We start from the raw sequence: 20022 nt of genomic DNA on the forward strand, positions 1-20022 counted from the left end.
ATTTTTCCCTTAATTAAAAAATACAAATAAAAAATTAATAAAAAAGGAGATTGAGATAAAAGAGGACATAACAATACAACAGCACAGGTCAGAACATAACAATTTAAGCAACATAGTGTTTCACCACAAGATATCTCGACATAACAGTAGTTACCGTAGTGTCTCTTTCCTTAAAATATTTGAGTATAACTTTGTATGCTGTAGCATCAAACACATCAAGACAATGTAAAACTATTCAAGAGAATGACAGTATTACAGGGTATTTAGAACCAACTAACAGAAAGTGAATAATGGTTTCTATATTATCTCCTTGTCTACAAAAGTTTTTGTTTGTAACTATCATATATAAATAAAATATAACATGTTAAGACCGATGGAGACAGAAGAACAAAAGTTTTATGGGACTTCAAAACAAGATGATATTAAATCAGCACTAGCTATTATGATGTCTTGTTTTCTTCAAAATAGCTGTTCTTACCATCACAGACAATAAAACCAAACAACCCAGAATAAAACCATTCCAATTAATGAATGAAAACATTATAAGGCTTCTAAGCAATATAATGGGGAATCATTATTACCATATACTTTTATGTATTGTTATCATTTCTTACACTAGGGAAACTATTTGGTATTTATACATGTGAGTTTGATTTATTTCACTTATGAGTATGGTCTCAAGCTGTGCACATTTATTTACAAATAGCTCAATGTGATCCTTCTTTATAGCTGAGTAGTACTCCATTGTAAAAAAATTGGTAAGAAAAATCAAATAAGCTCTAATACAATTGTAATAGGGCCCTGAGTATCCCACAGTCACAAGTAGACAGATCAAGTAGACACTTAGAAATTATACAACAACCAATGAGTCACAGAAGAAATTAATGAAGAAATTACAAAGTCTTTATAATAAAAGTTTAATGTCAATATGATATTCTAGAACTTATGGAACAAAATGAAAGCAGTCCTATGAGAAAAGTCTATGTCAGTGAATTCCCAGGAAAATAAAATGAGATCAAATTAATAATTAATATCGAACTTAAATCTTCTAGAACAGAATAGTCTGTCAAACCCAGTGTGTAAAAGGGAAGAAATTTTAAAAATTAGAACAAAAATTAATACATTTGATACTGAGAAAACTTCATTGATTCAATAAAGTAAAAAAAGTTAATTCTTTTAAATATTAAAACAGAAAAGCTTTTAGCCAAACATATCTAAAGAATGGAATGGAAAGGTCCAATTTCATGCATTTAGGAATGAGAGTGGAAAATCACAATGGATCCTGCAAATATTTAAAAGATAATCAATACCTACCATAAAAATTTATACTCTAATAAGACTGAAAAGCTCAAAAGAAATGGACAGATTCCTTTATATATTTGAATTATCAAAGCTGAAACAAGAAGGTATAAAAATTCAAAATAACTCATTATCAGTCAATAACCTTGAAGAACTATTTTTAAGACTTACTCAAAAGGAAAAGTACGGGTCTCCAAGGTTTTGCTGATGCATTCTATATGAACCTCAGAGTAGAGCTAGTATCAATACTCCTGAAACATTTTAAAACATTGAAAAGGAAGCAATACCCCTACAGTGATTCCTGAAAGCAAGCATTATCCTGACACCAAAACCAGAGAGGAAACTAACCAAAAAGAGAATTAAAGGCCAATCTCCATAATGAACATACATGAAATAACCCTCCATGAAATACTGGCAGAGATTGCAGCAAGTCATAAAAATGGCTATAAACCATGAAAAAGTAGAATTCATCTCAGGGATTCAGAATGGTTCAACAAAAGTAAATTAAAAATTATAGTATACCACATTAATAGAATCAAGAATCAAAACCACATGATCATATCAACAGATGTAGAAAAGCCATTTGCCAAAGCCCAATACATATTTATGACAAACACCTTAAAGAAATTCTTTTTCTCAATCTGATTAAATCCATCTACGATAAGCCAATAGCCAACATCACACTAAGTGGTTGAAGATCAAAAGCATTCATTCTAAAATCAGGAACTAAACAAGAAGGCCCACTATCATCACTTCTCTTCCATATAGTTCTGGAAACATTAGAGGAATTAGAAAAGAAAAATAGGTCTGCTACGGTCTCTGGCACCAGCTACCCCACTGTCCCTGTCACTATGGCCCATTGCAAAGCTGCCGAATTGAATATTGAACAGTTCTGGAAGTACATGGAGAAGTCGGGGGTGCTGGACACATTTACCAAGGTGTTGGTAGCCTTATATGAAGAACCATAGGAACCTAATAGTGCTTTGGATTTTTAAAAGCATCATTTAGGAGCTGTACCCCAGAAAATCCAGAAATCAAGCTGCTTTGCCTAGAATTGGCAGAAATGAAAAAGAAATATGAAACTACTATAGAAGAAAATAAAAAAACTGAAAGCAAGCTGCTCAGTATGTACCACCTCTGGAGGAGAAGCGTGCTGAATAGGATTCTTCTCAGTTGAAAAGACACTGAAAAATGGTTTTGTATGACAGGAAGTTTGTATAGTATATAATCCTTTCTGCACAGGTGCTATAAAACTTTTAATATGTTAAATTCACCCGTCACACTTTAAATGTTATAAACGCATATACTTAGAATCACCAATAAAAACTCAATATAATTTTCTTTGGGTCTTAAAGTAGGAGAATTCAAAGTAAATTCTGAAGGAAACCTAAACAGCCATCTAATTCATTACCTTAAAAGACATTCTATTTATTAGTCTGATTAGAAGTAATATTACTGATTGTATTTTAACCAAGGACATTTAGGTGGAGCTATTCCCTGGGTTAGTTCAGAATATGAGCACAGGTACAATCATGCTTTACAGTGACGATCACAGTGTTTATATTCCCTGTAGGCAACTGGAGAAACTGTGTGACATATGATGCTTTTGCATGGGTCCCCACAACTTTTCTGCTCTTGTTTATATAGTGTGGAACAAGTAACTCTTCTTTTTTTGTCATTATTTTTTATTTTAAAGAGAATAGAACAAAACAAAGCAATAACATGAAACAGAACAAAGCAATGAGAACAATCTTGGATTTCAAAAACAAGACAGTAGGAAATCAACAATCGTTATTACAGTGCACATAGTTATCCTCTAAATAGTTACTCAAACTACCAGATATAGGCATGAAAAGTTAATTAAACAATATAAGCCCTAAATTGTTTCTTTAGTTGCTATCATTTCAGAAATTTCAGTTGGGAGGCTTCAAACTTTTAAGTCTTTATTCACAAACACCACTCAGAACATCCTTTGCTCCAAGGTCTGAAGCATATTTGGTTAAGACAGGGAGACATTTGTGAAAATTGAGTTTTGTGAATCGATGGCCAGGGCTGAGGCATTAGCTCAGCCAAATTATTCATCTCGCCATTGACCTTTCTGCAGTAATGTCCAAGAAGTGAATAAATTAACACCCATGGAGACTGACAAGGACCTGCAGACCCACAACATTTTTCATTCAGAGAGTAAAGAGCAGAACCTGATCTAGGAGGTCTTCTTACCTTGTCATAGTTAACTTTTCTCTCATTATTGAGACAAAACACTGGACATTCAAAATTAAAAAAGGAAAGGTTTATTTAGTTCACTATTTGGGTGGTTTCAGCCCCTAATCAGCTGGCTCCAAGGTAGGGTGGTATGGCACAGGGGCAGTATTTCAAGACAGCAGAGGACAGCAACAGCAGCAGGAGCAAAAGTGGGGTACAAACCTCCTTAACTCCCTTATAATGTATGTATGCAGCCTCTCCTCTTTAGAGTGGGTCCTTTATACCCACACCATCGCCCTGCCCACCTCTTGCACAGCTCGCTCTCCCCCCCCACCCAAAAAGTAATAAGATCCAAATAATCCAATAAGTAATAAAATCCAAAATGTGTAAATTTTGTTGTAAAAAAGAGAGGGGAAAAAAAAGAGCTCTAACGGATATAACAGCAAGTGTGTTTAGGGGTGTTAAATAGCTGACTATATTAATGTTTTTGGAAGGTCAAGTAACTCTTCTTGGCCACCACTTTGCCTTAGATGTGTGTGCCAGTTTGAACTCTGACACCAAGTTTTTCTTCTACGTAACCATGCCCTGATAACATCTGATAATGTTGCCTTGCTTTACTGTGTACTTTAGTGAGTCCTAGTTGCTTATTAGCCTTTGTGTGTTCATTTTGCTTAATAATGCAGTTACCCCAATTGTGATTTATATAATGTTGAACAGGATCATGCTGTTACCCTGCCTTACCTATTTGCTTAGTTCATACAGACAGAGGTAATATAACATTCTAGGTTCAAGCACAAGCTGGAATGAGAAGATAATGAGCCATTTATTATGGACAATTATAGTTTTGGGGTATATAGTGCTTTTTCCCCTTCAAAGTACTTTTATAGCCTTGAATTCATTTTATTTTCATCATTCCTGTGAAGTAGATGAGCACACATAAGGGGAGTCTGAGTGCTGAATTATTAGGCCAAAGACTGATATTACTATAAATTACTAACTGTAGAACTTTGGGCACATTAATCACCCTGAGATTTACTTTCCTTGTCTGTTAAATGAGTACATCTGTGCTGCCTACCTCACAGGGTTGCTATGAGGGTCAAATGAGAATGTATGTGAAAGATTTGTAAGTGTTAAAGCACTATATTCTTGTTTTTTTAAAAAAGAAAAATAAATAAGAGGAATATGGGTAGGAAAGGAAGAAGTTTAGTTATCTTTATTTGATGATGGCATGACAGTATACATAGAAGACCTTATAAAACTCCACCAAAAGACTCCTAAATTAAAAACAAAATTCAGCAGCATAGCAGGATACAAAGTATCAGATTGAGATAAAGAAATGAAATCATTAGCATTTCTAAACACTAATATCAAACTCATTGAGAGAAAAGGTAAGGAAGTGACACTTTTCATAATAGCATTAAGAAAAATGAAATACTTAGAAATCATTCTAGTAGGAAGTTAAAGATTTGTGCTTTGAAAACTACAGCATCCTGAACAAGAGATCAAAGAGGATATCAGGAAATGGAGCGATATCCCCTGTTCTTGGAAAGGCAGCTTCAGAATACAATATAGTGAAAATGGACATACTTTCCAAACTGTTACATTGATTTAGTGCACTCTGAAGAAAAATAACAATAGTGTACCTCTCAAAACTAGAGAAAGCAATCCTAAAAGTCATATGTAACTAGAAGAGAATAGTGAAAATACTTGTTGGCAACACGTGCAAGGTGAAGGACATCACAATCCCTGACTTAAAGTTAAAACAAAGCTACCATGATAAAAACAGCATGATGTTACCAAAAAGGAACAGACCTGAAAATTGGCTGGACAGAATAGTAAATGCAGAAACACTTGCAAGTGTACTTGGTTACTTTAGCTATGATAAAGGAGCCCAAGACCTTCACTGGAAGAAAGATAGTGCTTTTAATAAATGATATTGGGAAATCCACATGCTGAGAATTGAACCTAGACTAGAAATTGAAAAGGAAATTCATTTTATGTAAACCAAAAACTCAACATGAGGGAGGGCCATGTCATGCAACCACACCACACAATGGTTTGTAGGATGGCCTTTGGTCCTGGGATCTCCCTCACCATCCCTGGCTATGTGATGTGGAGCTGGTACACAGCCTCCCAAAGTAAGTGCTTCCTGATGGTGCTACTCTTTCACAGAGATGGAAACAAAGAATCCAGGCTGTGACCACTGGTCAGCACCTCGCACAAACGTGTGTCATTATTTATAGAGTGAGTTCTGCATGTATACAGAGACAGAAGGAAAACCTGTGAAGTGCAGAGCTCAGTGTTTTCCTCTGGGGTACAGCTTTCAGAGTGAGGAAGGCAACCCCTTAAGCTAATCCACAAACTCAAGATAAACTAAGTCCGTGTGTGTGTGTCTGTGTGTGTGTGTGTGTGTGTGTGTGAATGTAGTAAACAACTTGACAGCACTATGCCCACAGTCAATGCTGGCCTACCTGGTAGGAGTTGGTGGGGAGGGAGGGCAGCAGTGCTTCACTATTTTCCAAGTTTTCTGCATTGTAAGTGCTCTTCCATGTTGTAGAAGTAGCCAGCATAGATCACAGATAGTGCAAGCACAGAAGCCATAAGTGGGACACACAGTGCCTCTGTGCAGTACACAGTCCTGGTGGTGGTAGAGAGCCGTGTTGTGTCAGAGAGATCCAAAATATAAATATATTAAAGAGCAAAATGAAAGAGAAACAGTGGAAATAGCACAGTAATCTCCGTGTAGAACGTGGAGGATCTGGAGAAAAAAGAAGAGGGAAATATAGGAGTTGAAGGGGAATAAAAGTAAACAAGAATTTGTATATATATATCAATTTACAAAGATGAGAGTAAATATGATGTGTCACAAAAATATACTAATCGGGCTGGGGATTTAGCTCAGCGGCATAAGCGCCTGCCTTGCAAGCAGGAAGTCGTGAGTTCAATCTCCAGTACCGATAAAAAGGAAAAAGACAATATATATATATACTAATCAAATAATAGCAAATTTTCAGAAAAACTTGCTTTACAAGTTGTCTCCTATGAAAATACAAGCAGAAACCCAGAAGTTTCCATATTCCCATGGACTGTACGATGCCTGTACTCTGAAACTCTGATTGTGCTGGATTAATTCAGCAAGTACTAAATTCAGTGATGATGCTTTGAATATTAACCAGGAGCCAGTGACACAAGGTGCAGAACCTTTCCCTTAAAAAGAGCACGCTTTCCTTCAACAGGCAGTGTAAGATTTTTAAAAACTGATCAGATTCTGTGCTACAAAAATGCTTCTCTAAGCCATCTGACACTCTCCTGCAAGGACCTGGGGATGTGACCAGGCTCTTTGTGGTGTGCTTTTGGGTGTACTCTTATGGGGACAGTTTCCAGCGGTGTGTGACAGGAATCCTGATCATCAACTTGACTAAGGGATTCCTGAAGAGGTTTACTGATGGAGAGGTACTAACTTCCTTATGGTTCATTTCCTGATGAGATCACAGATGAAGGATATGTCAGAAGGTGGGCGGGGCTGCAGGAAGTGGGTCACTGGATCTGCCGCTCCCAGCTCCAAGAGCACATCCAGGCCCTCCATCCCAAGCTAGAAGTGATGATGTCCTCTTAACTTCCATCTGAGAGGCAGTTCCACCTCAAGCCAAGGCTCTGTGGAGCTCTGCCAAAAGCACCTCCATCACTACACAGAGCAGCATCCCTGCACCAATGCCCTACCATTCTGTGGTTCTGCATTCGACCAGCTGACTGCTCCACAGGCTACCTCATGTTCCAGTGGTTTCTGGCTACCAAGCAGCTCCTGTTCTGGGGAGGGCAGAGCAGACAGAGAAGGCAATTGTCAGGAACACATTGTGACACAGATGTTGGCTATGAGGGGTTTTCCTTTCTATCAGTAAAATTTATTCATTTATATTTTCTTTTTTTATTTTAAAGAGAATAAAATGAAAGAGAACAGAACAAAGCAAATCAGAACAATGCAAGCAACACAGCACTTCACAAGACAACCAGATATCAACAGTAGCTACCATAATATCTCCTTTCTTTGAAACAGTTGAGCATACCTTCACACACAATAATCCCAAACATAACAAAATAGTATAAAATTATTCAAGAGAATGAAAGTATTACAGACATCCAAGACCATATAACAGAAAATGAACAATGGCTAGTATAATATCTCATTTTCCTTAAAAAAATGTTTATACTATCACATATTAAAATCCATCAAGACACAATAGAATAGAACCAATGGAAACAGAGGAACAAAAGCATGGTAGGAGTTCAAAGCAAGATGATAGTAAATAAGCAATGGCTGCCACAATGTCTTGTTTTCTCCAAAGTAGCTGTTCATACCATCATACAAAATAAAATCAAACAAAAAAGAATAAAACTATTACAACCAATGAATGAAAACATTATGAGACTTCAAATCAATATAGTGGGAAATCTTGATTACTGTAAAATCTTATGTACACTTACCTTTTCTTGCACTAGGGAGACTATATGGTATTTACACATGTGCGTTTGATTTATTTCACTTATGAGTATGGTCTCAAGTTGCATTCATTTACTTATAAATATCTCAATGTGATCATTCTTTAGAGCTGGGTACTACTCCAGTGCATAAAAATACCACATCTTTTTTATGCATTCCTCAGTTGATGGACACTTTGGTTGTTTCCAAGATCTGGCTATTACAAATTGTGTTACTATAAACATGGGAGTACATACATCACTGTAGTATGATGTTTTCAGTTCTTCTGGGAATAGGTCCAGAAGTGGAATAGCTGGTCAAATGGCATTTCCAATCTCAGCTTTTTGAGGAACCTCCAGACTGACCTCCACAGTAGTTGCACCAGTCTGCACTTCCACCAACAGGGCAGAAGAGTTCCTTTTCCCACACAGTCTCTACAGCATTTGTCGTTGATAGTTTTCTTTATCCTGGCCAATGTTTCTGTAGTGAGATGGAATCTCAGTGTGGTTTTAATTTGCATTTCTCTAATGACTAATGATGCTAACCCTTTTTTCATGTATTTATTTGTCATTTGTATTTCTTCATCTGGGAACTGTATGTTCATCTCAGATGCCCATTTTTGGGTTGGGTCTTTGAGTTTCGGGGTTCTGAATTTTAAAAATTCTTTAAATGTTCTAGACAGCGGTCCTTTGTCTGAGGGACAGTTCACTAAGAGTTTTTTCCTCAATTTGTGGGTTTTTATCCTATGCTCGAGATTTATTTTCATATGCAGAAATTCTTTAATAAAACATGATTCCAGTTATTGATTCTGGGAAATATTTTGTATGCAGTTTGATTCGTGTTCATTAATTGTCTACCTACCCCTATGTCTTCAAGATTTCTACTAATTTGTCTTCCAACAGATTTAGTGTTTCTGTTTTAATATTTAGATCATTGATCCATTGAGACTTTAGTTTAGTACATGGTGGTAGGCATGGGTCTAGTTTTAGTTTTCGGCATATGAAAAGCCAATTTTTCCAGTACGATTTATTGAAGAGACATTATTTCTTCCAGTGGATATGTTTGGTCCCTTCATCAAAGATAAGTGACTGAGTGTGTTTGCATTTGTAGTTGTATTGTATTGTATTTGTAGTTTGCATTTGTATCATTTAATCTATTCCATTGATCTTCAGATCTGTTTTTATTCCAGTAGCATGTTGATTTTATTACAATAGCTTTGTAGTATAATTCAAGCCAGGGATTGTGATGTCTCCTGTCTTGTCTTTGTTGCTTAGAATTGCCTTTTGCTATTCTAGGTCTCTTCTGGTTCCAGATGAATTTTAGGAGATTTCTCTAGATCTATGAGGTACGCTAGTGGTATTTTGATTGGGATTGTATTAAAACTCTATAACAATTTTTGGAGAATGGCCATTTTCACAATGTTTGTTTTTCCTACCCATGAACAAGGGATATCTTTCCACTTTCTGAGGTTCTCTTTGGTTTCTTTTTCGGGGTATTATAATTTCCCTGAATAGATCTTTTATTTCTTTTGTTAGATTGATTCCTAAGTATTTTATTTTTTGGATGTTATTGTGATGGGTGTGGCTTCTCTTATTTCTCTCTCAGTGATTTTGTTTTTAGTGTATAGGAATGGTATTGATTTTTGGGTGTTGACTTTGTATCCAGCTACATTACTGAATTTATTTATTATGCATAGGAGTCTTTCAATGGAGTTTTGCAGATCTTCTATGTAGAGTATCATGTCATCTGCAAATAATGATAATTTAACTTCCTCTTTTTCTGTCCTTGCTATTTTTATTTCTCTTTCTTGTCTAATTGCTTTGCTAGTATTTCCAGCACTATGTTGAATAGCAGTACTGGTAAGGGACATCCTTATCTTGTGCCTGATTTTAGGGTAAAGGCTTTCAGTTTTGGGCCATTTAATATGAGTTATAACCATTAATGTAAATGGCATCAATGCACCAATTAAAAGAAACAGACTGGCAGAATGGATCAAGAAACAACATGCAACCATATGCTGTTTACAAGAAACCCATCTAACCCAAAAGGATGCTCACAGACTGAAAGTCAAAGGGTGGAAAACAATACTTCATGCAACAGGAAACCCCCCACAAAAAACAGCAAGGGTAGCTATTCTGTATGCAGACAATGTAAATTTCAAACCAAGAAAGATTAGAAGAGATAAAGAAGGTCATTACATACTGGTTAAGGGAAAACTTCAAGAGGAAGACATAACAATCTTAACTACATATATGCAAAAAATTCCAGAGCATCCAGTTATATAAAAGCAAGTGTTAATAGAAATGAAAAACAAAATTAGCAGTAACACAATTATAACAGGAGACCTAAACACACCATTGACAACAAGGGACAGATCAGACAGAAAATCAGCAAACAAAAAACAGAATGGAATATCACCTATGAACAAATGAACTTGATAGACATATACAGAATGTTCCATCCAACATCAGAATACACATTCTTCTCAGCAGTGCATGAGACATTCTCTAAAACAGACCATATACTAGACCTCAGAACATATTTAAATAAATGCACAAGAGTTGAATTTATCCCATGCATGTTATCGGATCATAGTGCCATGAAACTAGAAATTAATGATAAAAGATACTGTAAAATTCCCATAAACACATGGAAACGGAATAACACACTCTTGAGTAATCAATGTGTAACAAGGGAAATTAAGGAAGAAACTAAACAATACCTACCAGCAAATGAAAATACAAACACAATTTACCAGAATCGGTGGGATGCAATGAAAATGGTCCTCAGAGGAAAATTTATTGCACTGAGTTGCCACTTCAGGAAACAACCTGAACAAATACAAATAAACAACCCAATGTTAAACCTCAAACATCTAGAAAAAGAAGGGTGAGTCAAGCCCAAAATCAAAAGAAGGGATGAAATTATAAAAATCAGAGCAGAAATTATTGTAATAGAGACTAAGAAAACAATACAAAGAATCAATGAATCAAAGATTTGGTTCTTTGAAAGAATAAGTAAAATTGATAAGCCCCTAGCCAATCTTATTTAAAAAATGGAAGAAAAAGCTCAAATTCATGCAATAAGAAATGAAAAAGGCAAAATCACTAAAGGCTATTTCTGTAGAAATACAGAAGATCGACTTCAGGAAGAACACAGCAGATAGATAGCAGCAGCTACAGAGGCTCTCTGAGATACCTTGCTTAGAATCCAGGAATGCTGCAGTACGAGGAGTCCTAAGCAAGGGGAGATACATCCTGCCAACCCAGGAATGAACTAAGCTAAGAGAAACCAACTGGAAATCCAATCCTGGTGCTATAACAGGAACAGATAAAATCTCAGTACAGAAGCTAGAACCCGCACCACTGGAAGATGCGATTTGAATTTCCTGCTGCCGCTGCTGCATTCAAATCTGCAGGGCATGGAGAGAGATGCACAAAAGCTCTGAGAGCAGGAATCTGCAAACGGAGTTGAGAGCAGGACTAGCAGGGAGCCCTACATTGACTTGCAGGGAGTGAGTGGAACAGGGACCTTTTCATAGAGTAGGAGGCTCCAGCAAATGACATACTGGGACCTGGCAGACTTTCCGGAACAGGGCACTGCAGTGGTTTCAGTTACATATTCCCCTCTCAAGCGGGATTGGTGGGGAGTGCCTGGTCTGCGTGACAATGCTGACTAAGACCCAGTAGGCTAGCCCAAACCAGGTCCCAGTGCCTGGAGGTGCACCCTAGTGGTGAAGCCTTTGGTAGGTTGACCCGGAGGGGCAGGCCCAGCAGAGGCTGCCCAGGTCTGTGTCTCCCTAGTACACTGCAGTGGGCGGTAATACATAGCCGGTGCAATTCAAACAAATTGTAACTAAAAAAGAAAAAAAAATTGGGCCTCCTACATTCGCTTGTATGGAAGGAACAAAAAATATGGGAAGAGGAAGCAAGAAGAAAGGGTCCTCAATCCCCAATCCTGAGAACACTGATCCAAGAAAGGGAAATGCAAAGGAAGACAGAAAAAATGCAATATCAGACACAGCACAAATAGACATAAAGTGATATCTTCAGAGCCTCATAGACGAGTTTAAAAATGAAGTATTTAATGAAATAAAGCAAGATAAAAGTAGAATAGTTAGAGAAATGCTAAGCACCGCCCAAGAAAAAACAGATGGTGGAATGGAAGAACAGAAAAAAAGGGGAGAATTGTTTGATGGAGAAAATAGAGAAAACATAGAATACGTGAAGCAAATACAAAGAGATTACCAGGAAACTAAAAACTCTATTGAAAACTGGCATAACAGCTTGAAAGAAACTAAGGATAGATTATCTGAATTGGAGAGCAGACTTGTAATATGGGAGCATGAAATGAAAAACTTAAAAATAACAAGAAAACAAACAGCAATAATACAAAGGCTAGAAGATGATAAGAGGATCTATAACCTAAGAATTAAGAACAAAAAAGAAGTAGGAACACAAACAAATGGACTACAAAAGCTATTCACAGAAATAATTCAAAAGAATTTTACTAATTTAGCAAAAGGTAAAGATACTCAGATGAATGAGGCATACCGGACCCCAGCTACCTACAACCCAAACAGAACTACACCCAGGCATATAATAATCAAAATTCCAGAAATCCAATATAAGAACAGAATACTAAAAGCCATCAGAGACAAGAAACAGATCACTTACAAAGGAACACCCACCCAAATTACAGCAGACTTCTCGGCACAAACTATCAAATCATGAAGAGCATGGGGGGAAAGCTTTGAAAGATAACAACCTCCAGCCAAGATTGATATATCCTGCACAACTGTCCCTAGAAATTGATGGAAAAACAAGGCATTTCCAGGATAAAGAGGAACTAGGGGAATTTGCAACCACCAATTCAACTCTACAGAGAATACTGCAGGATATTCTAAAAAAGGAAAATATCAAGACTTCAGAAACAGTGGCAGAGAGGCCACAATGAGTGCAGCAGAAAGTGAAATGAAGAAGACAAACTGACAACAAATGATCAGAAAAGATCTCAACAGAAATGAGGCAGAGAAGATTGGATGGTAGGAACAACTATTTTGGAGAAAACAAGACATCATAATAGCTAGTGCTGATTTAATATCATCTTGCTTTGAAGTCCCATCAAGCTTTTATTCTTCTGTCTCCATTGGTCTTAACAGGAAGAAGAACAGAGTCAGAGTCTGTATCTTACTGGATTTTACTATATGTGATAATATAAGCAAAAACTTTTATAGACAAGGAGATTATACAGAAACCATTGTTCATTTTCTGATAGTTGGTTCTAAATACCCTGTAATACTGTCATTCTTTTCAGTGGTTTTACATTGTCTTGATATGTTAGGTGCTACAGCATATGAAGTTATACTCAAAGATTTCAAGGAAAGATACACTATGGTAACTATTTTTATGTCGGGATGTCTTGTGGTGAAACACTATTTAGCTTAAATAGTTATGCTTTGACCTGCGCTGTTTTGTTTTGTTATGCTCTCTTTTATCTCAGTCTCTTTTTAAAAAATTATTTATTTTTTATTTTTCTTTTTAAAAAATAGCAGTATACATTATAGTAACCCACTTTGATTTCCTATTAACTTGATTTGAAACCCTGTATAGCCCTCACCATCTTGCTTTGACTGATTTTCCTCTATTCTGCTTGCTTGATAGTACCAAGTTTGAAAGTATAGGCAACAACTGTAAAGACAATAAGATGCATTATGATTCCCATTCCGGTTGACTATTATCTTCTTTTAAAGTCCTGTAATGTCTCCAATGTTTTGGTTTTATTTTTTACTGCTTTGTTCAATTTTATGATAACTAATGATATAGGCAATTCTTTTTAATATAGCAAGAGGTAGTATGGTAAACATTGTTGATCACCCAGTACTTTGTTTTTACATTATCTAATATGTTCATCCTTTCGATTTGACTGACTCTGTTCTGTTATGTCGCGTCTGGTTTTACTGTCTTCAAACAAAAGTAATAAGAACTGTGGGAGTAATAAAACCCAAAATGTGTAATTGTCATTGTACAAAAGAAAGGAAAAGAAAGTGCTCTCAAGAATATAACCGCATATATATTTAAGTGTATAAGATAGATAACCATATTACTGAGTTTTGTTGGATCATTGAACAAAACTGTTTCCAGTCTCACTGTTCAAAAGTCCACTTTATGTGCTTTAATTTTGTAACTTGAACAACTATTTCTAAGGTAACAATGTGTAATCTATTAACTAGTCATTTCCTACTGTTTTTGTTTTCTGAAATTCTGTGTAACTTGTACCCTATTTCTGCTTTTTTCTTTTTCTCCATAATAAAAAAAATCAGAAGATCATCAATGCCTTTTGGAATCCTCTCCTCTCATAGGTTTGATAATACAGAAGAGACTGACAGATTTCTAGAAACATATGAAGTACCAAAGCTGGGTTAAGAAGACATAAAACTGGTGAATAATTCAATTTCTATTAATGAAATTGAAAATGTAATTAAGTCCTTACCTACAAAGAAGAGCCCAGGCCCAGATGGATTCACTGTGGAACTGTACAAGTATCACAAAGAAGACTTAATCCCCACACTCCTCAAACTCTTCAATTAAATTGAGAGGGAAACAATCCTTCCTAAGTCATTCCTGGAAGCAAATATTGCTTTCATACCAAAACCTGAGAATGACCCAACTAAAAAAGAGAAAAATAGGCCAGTCAACCTAATGAACACAGATGCAAAAATCCTCAATAAAATATTGGCAAATAGGATGTAGCAAATCATCAAGAAGATTATACACCATGACCAAGTGGGATTCATCTCAGGCATGCAGGGATGGTTCAGCATACATAAATAAATAAATGTAATCCACCATATCAATAAAGCCAAAAGTAAGAATCACATTATCATTTCTATAGATGCAGAAAAAGCTTTTGATAAGATCTAACCACTTTTATGATAAGAACCTTACAAATATTGGAATAGGTGGTCTTTAACCTAATATGATAAAGGCCGTCTTTGACAAACCAATTACCAGTATCATACTAAATGGCCAAAAACTGAAGGCCTTTACCTTAAAATCAGGCACAAGACCAGGATGTCCCTTATCACTGCTCCTACTTAATACAGTACTGGATATACTAGACAGAGCAATTAGACAAGAGAGAGAAATAAAAGGGGAAAAGATAGGAAAGAAGGAGTTAAATTATCACTATTTGCAGATGATATGGTACTGTACATAGAAGACCCCCAAAAGTCCATTGAAAGACTCCTAGATATAATAAATAAATTCAGCTGGAGGCAAAATCAGTGCTCAAAAATCAATAGCATTTCTGTAAAATAACAACAAAATCACAGAGAGAGAAATAAGCGAAGCCACACCCTTCCCACTAGCAAACAAATAAAATGAAATATTTAGGAATTATTCTCATGAAAGAAGTGAAAGATCTATATAGGGAAAATTACAATACACTGAAAAAAGAAATTGAAGAGAATCTCAGCAAATCAAAAGACATCCCTTGCTCATGAATAGGAAGAATAAATGTTGGGAAAACGGCCATTCTCCCAAAACTATTATACATATTCAACGCTATTCCAATAAGAATACCATCAACATACCTCATAGATCTCGAGAAATCAATCCTAAAATTCATCTGGAATCAGAAGAGACCTAGAATAGTAAAGGCAGTTCTAAGCAGCAAAGGCAAGGCAGGAGGCATCACAATCCCTGGCCTGATGTTATACTACAAAACAACTGTAGTAAAATCAACATGGCATTGGAATCAAAACAGAACCAAAAATCAATGGAATAGATTAGAAGATACAACCACAACTACAAACACACTGAACCACCTTATCTTTGATAAAGGAGCCAAACAGATTCACTGGAAGAAGGACAGTCTCTTTAATAAATGTTGGAAAAACTGGCTCTCCATATACCGAAAATGAAGACTAGAACCATGCCTATCACCATATACTAAATTAAAATCTAAATGGATACTTAGATTTTAATCCAAGGTCTGAATATTCAAACAGGAACACTAAATATTTTGAAAGATCAAGTGGGTAAAAACCTTGAAGAGATAGGGGTAGGTAGGGAATGCACGAACAGGAATCAAACTGCACGGGAAATACTTCCCAGAATCAGTAACTGGGATCATGTCTTTTTAAAAAATTTCTGCACGTCAGAAGAAATGTCTAGCCTAGTGAAAAGAAAACCCACAAACTTGGAAACAATCTTAGTGAACTGTCCCTCAGACAAAGGACTTCTGTCTAAAACATATAAAGAATTTAAAAAAATCCTACCCCCAAATACAAGGATCCAATCCAAAAATGGGCATCTGAGATGAATACACAATTCTCAGATGAAGACATTCAAATGGTAAATAAATACATGAAAAAATGATTAGCATCATTACTCATTAGAGAAATGCAAGTTAAAACCACACTGAGATTCCATCTCACCTCAGAAAGAATGGCCAGGATCAAGAAAATTACCAACAACAAATGCCAGAGAGCCCGTGGGGGAAAAGGAACTCTCCTGCACTGCTAGTGGGAATGTAGACTGGTGCAACCATTGTGGCAGTTATTCTGGAGATTTCTCAGAAAGCTGGCATTGGAAGTCCCACTTGTTCCAGCTATTCCACTTCTGGGCACATTCCCAGAAGAAATGAAAACATCATGCCATAATGATATAAATGCACCCATATTTATAGTAGCACAATTTGTAATAGCCAGATCTTGGAAACTATCTAAGTGTCCATCAACTGAGGAATGGATAAAAATGTTGTGGTATTTTTATGCAATGGAGTACTACTCAACTATAAAGAATGATAACATTGAGGTTTTATAAATAAATGGAAGCAGCTTGAGACCATACACATAAGTGAAATAGATCAAACTCCCATGTATAAATACCAAATAGTTTCCCTATTGTAATAAATGGTAAGAACACATAAAAGTATGTGGTAATCATGATTCCCCAATATATTGCTTTGAAGCCTTATAATGTTTTCATTCATTAAGTGGAATGGTTTTATTCTGGGTTGTTTGATTTTATTGTCTGTGATGGTTGGACATTTGTTTTGAAGAAAACAAGACATTATAATAACTAGTGATGATTTAATATCATCTTGTTTTGAAGTCCCACTAAGATTTTGTTCTTCTGTCTCCATCAGTCTTATCATGTTATATCTTATTGGATTTTATTATATGTGATAGTGTAAACAAAATTTTTTATAGACAAGGAGATAATATAGTAATCAGTGTTCATTTTCTGTTTGTTGGTTCTGAATATCCTGTAATACTTTCATTCTCTTGACAGTTTTAAACTGTCTTTTTACATTTGATACTATAGTATATCAAAGTATACTCAAATATTTCAAGGAAAGAGACACTATGGTAGCTACTGTTACATCATATTGTCTTATATTGAAACACTATGTTGCTTTAATTGTTCTGTTCTGACTTGTGTTGTTATGTCCTCTTTTATCTTAACATTTAAAAAAAGAAGAAACACAGATTTAAAAGCAAGTCCACTGGAGATCTTCACTGTCTATCTTATTGTCTCTAATTTTCTTCCAAACAGTTGTCCCCATCTTCACACACATTGAATACATACTGAACATTATAGAACTAATCTAATCATAACAGGATGATGAAGGCTTTTTAGGTCTTCAAATGCTGACATTGGGGAAGTCAATAATGACTGCCATAATGCCTCTCATTCTCTTCAAAGTAGCTGTCTTTATGTATGCTGAAATTGAACATAAGAGACTAGACCAATATCCCTCTGAACAGTAAATAACAGTATTGCTAGATTTTATATCATAATGTTACAGAGTTAGCACTGGATATCTTAGTGCCTCTTCTTCTTCAGAGTATCTGTTCATTACATTGTGCATTATATCATCTGTTCCCATAAACTGTTTAGAAATTCTCCCCAGGTGTGAATCTCTACATGTACATCTATCCTTTCTGTATTTTAGGGAAAACAGATCAAAACAAGACAACAAAACAAATTCCTAGAAAAACATGAAATGAAAAAGACATAAAACCACAATATTAGGTGATGTACAGTAGTTACTATTCTTTCTCTTGTTATTTTCAATAGAATTATCCACATCATCAGACATAATATAATTGAACATGGCATTACATAGCTATTTTAATAAAAACACAACTTTGGAGACATTTTAGGACTTCAAAAGCAGTTAATAATCAAACCTGGATGGGTATCTTTTTACATCTTGTCATCTTCAGAGTAGTTGCTTCTACTCTTAGACTTCATACTATCAAGCATACCAAATTTGAATAAAATCAGTAAAGACAAAACAGTGGTCTAACAAGCCAGCTTCAAATCATATCAGTCATAGTAAAACAATGTACATAAAACAGGGCTTCAGTTTAAGTTAATAGGAAATTAAGGATAGTTACCATGGTATAGCCTGCTATGTTTGGGATAGCTGTCTCTGCCCTCAAATCTAGTATGAGTAGACAGACCAGACCAAAATAAAATCAAACTAAACAGAGCCATAAGAATAATGAGGCTTTTAAACCCTGATACACTATTAACAATATCATCTACCTTCCTTTTTTAGGCAATTCCTCACCTTTCCGTTTCTCAGGATGCTTTGTATATTTTGGGTCCCATTAGCTCCTTTAGTTTTTAGATTAGGGAGTCAACCTATCTGAGTCAATCTATCTGAATGGCGCTGAAACTTTTTACCCCTGAGCTTGGTCTTGAGCTGTATTCCTTTACTTACTAAAGCCACAAGGTTTTCCTTCTTCCAACTGTGTAGTTCTTCACTGCACAAAAGTGTCATAACTTTCCAAGCTATTTGCAGCTGCTGGATAAGTTGTCCCTATTTCTCTGTGGTTCCCTGTCACCTAGAGCATCATTTTCTCATCTTTGACTTTCAGTTTATTAACCCTGTTTCAGGTTGAGTTTATTTCCTTTTCAGAACATCTCGATGGGTCCTGCCTCCTAATCTACTCTGCCTGTGTTTCTTTTTGTTAGTGTATCAAGGCTATCTATATTAGAGATTATAGCCCACTTTCTCTGCCTCATCTCTGCTATTCTATTTTTCTGCTATTATTTGTCCACTTTTTTCCTTCATTCCACTGTCTGTCCTATTCATTGAGGTCTCTCTGCCACTGTTGTTGGAATCCTGGCATTTTTTCTATCTCTCTCTAGAATGTCCTTCAGTATTTTTTGTAGGGTTGGATTGGTGGCCATGAACTCCCACAGTGCCTTCTTGTCTTGGAAATTTCTTGTTTCTCCTTAATTTCTAGAGACAGTTTTTCAGGGTACATCAATCTGGGTCGGAGGTTATTTTCTTTCAGGCCTGGGATTATTTCCCCCCAGGCTCTTCTCAATTTGAAGGTTTGTGTTGATAAGTCTGTTGTTATTTTGATTTTTCCTTTGTAGGTGATCTGCTTCTTTTCTCTTGCTGCTTTTTCTCTTGGGGCAGATTTCTGGGATCTTGATTATTATATGTCTAGGTGTAGATCTGTTTTGGTTGTAGTTGGTTGGAATTCTGTATACTTCATTTGTCTGGGTATTATTTCTTTTTCCTGTGCTTGGGAATTTTTCCTTAATTATTTCTGTGAATAGTCTTTGTAATCCATTTGTGGTTACTCCTGCTTCTTTGCTCAGTTTTTTTATTCTTAAGTTATAGATCCTCTTGTCTTCTAGCCTTTGAATTGTTACTTCCTGGTTCCTTGTTATTTTTAATAGGTCTTTTCTTTCACAGTCACACACACAATCTCTCTTCAAGTTTTGAAAGGCTAACTTTAGTTTCTGTCAAGGTATTTTGCCAGCTTTCAATGGAGTTTTTAGTTTCCTGGTAATCTCTTTGAATCTGTTTCATATATTTTTGATTTTGTCTATATTCTTCACCAAAAGTTTCTCTTCTTTTTTCTGGATTCCTCCATTCTTCCATCTGTGTCTTCTTGAGAGGAGCTTAGCATTTCTTTTATTAAACTTTTTATATGTTGCCTCACTTGGATTAGAATTTCAGTTTTAAGTTCATCTATGAGGTCACTGAGGCATTTCTTTATATCTGCT

General features: G+C 35.8%; 1 long non-coding RNA gene and 1 pseudogene across 1 annotated transcript in view; one reads left to right on the forward strand and one right to left on the reverse strand.

Annotated features, from left to right (window-relative positions):
* The first annotated feature begins 2150 nt into the window (after positions 1–2150).
* Positions 2151–2460, forward strand: LOC134477136 (c-Myc-binding protein-like; annotated as a pseudogene).
* Positions 2461–3792: 1332 nt separating this feature from the next.
* LOC134477138 (uncharacterized) overlaps positions 3793–20022 on the reverse strand; it is a 41146-nt gene continuing 24916 nt past the window's right edge. Inside the window, exons 2-3 of the long non-coding RNA XR_010049049.1 lie at positions 10734–10809; positions 3793–7308 (exon numbers count right to left, since the gene is read on the reverse strand). This is a non-coding gene — a long non-coding RNA (uncharacterized LOC134477138). The remainder of the gene's footprint in view (positions 7309–10733; positions 10810–20022) is intronic.

Source organism: Cavia porcellus, unplaced genomic scaffold, assembly GCF_034190915.1.
Source record: "Cavia porcellus strain 051 isolate PalLab524CR breed Dunkin Hartley unplaced genomic scaffold, mCavPor4.1 scaffold_8, whole genome shotgun sequence".
NCBI lineage: Eukaryota > Metazoa > Chordata > Mammalia > Rodentia > Caviidae > Cavia > Cavia porcellus.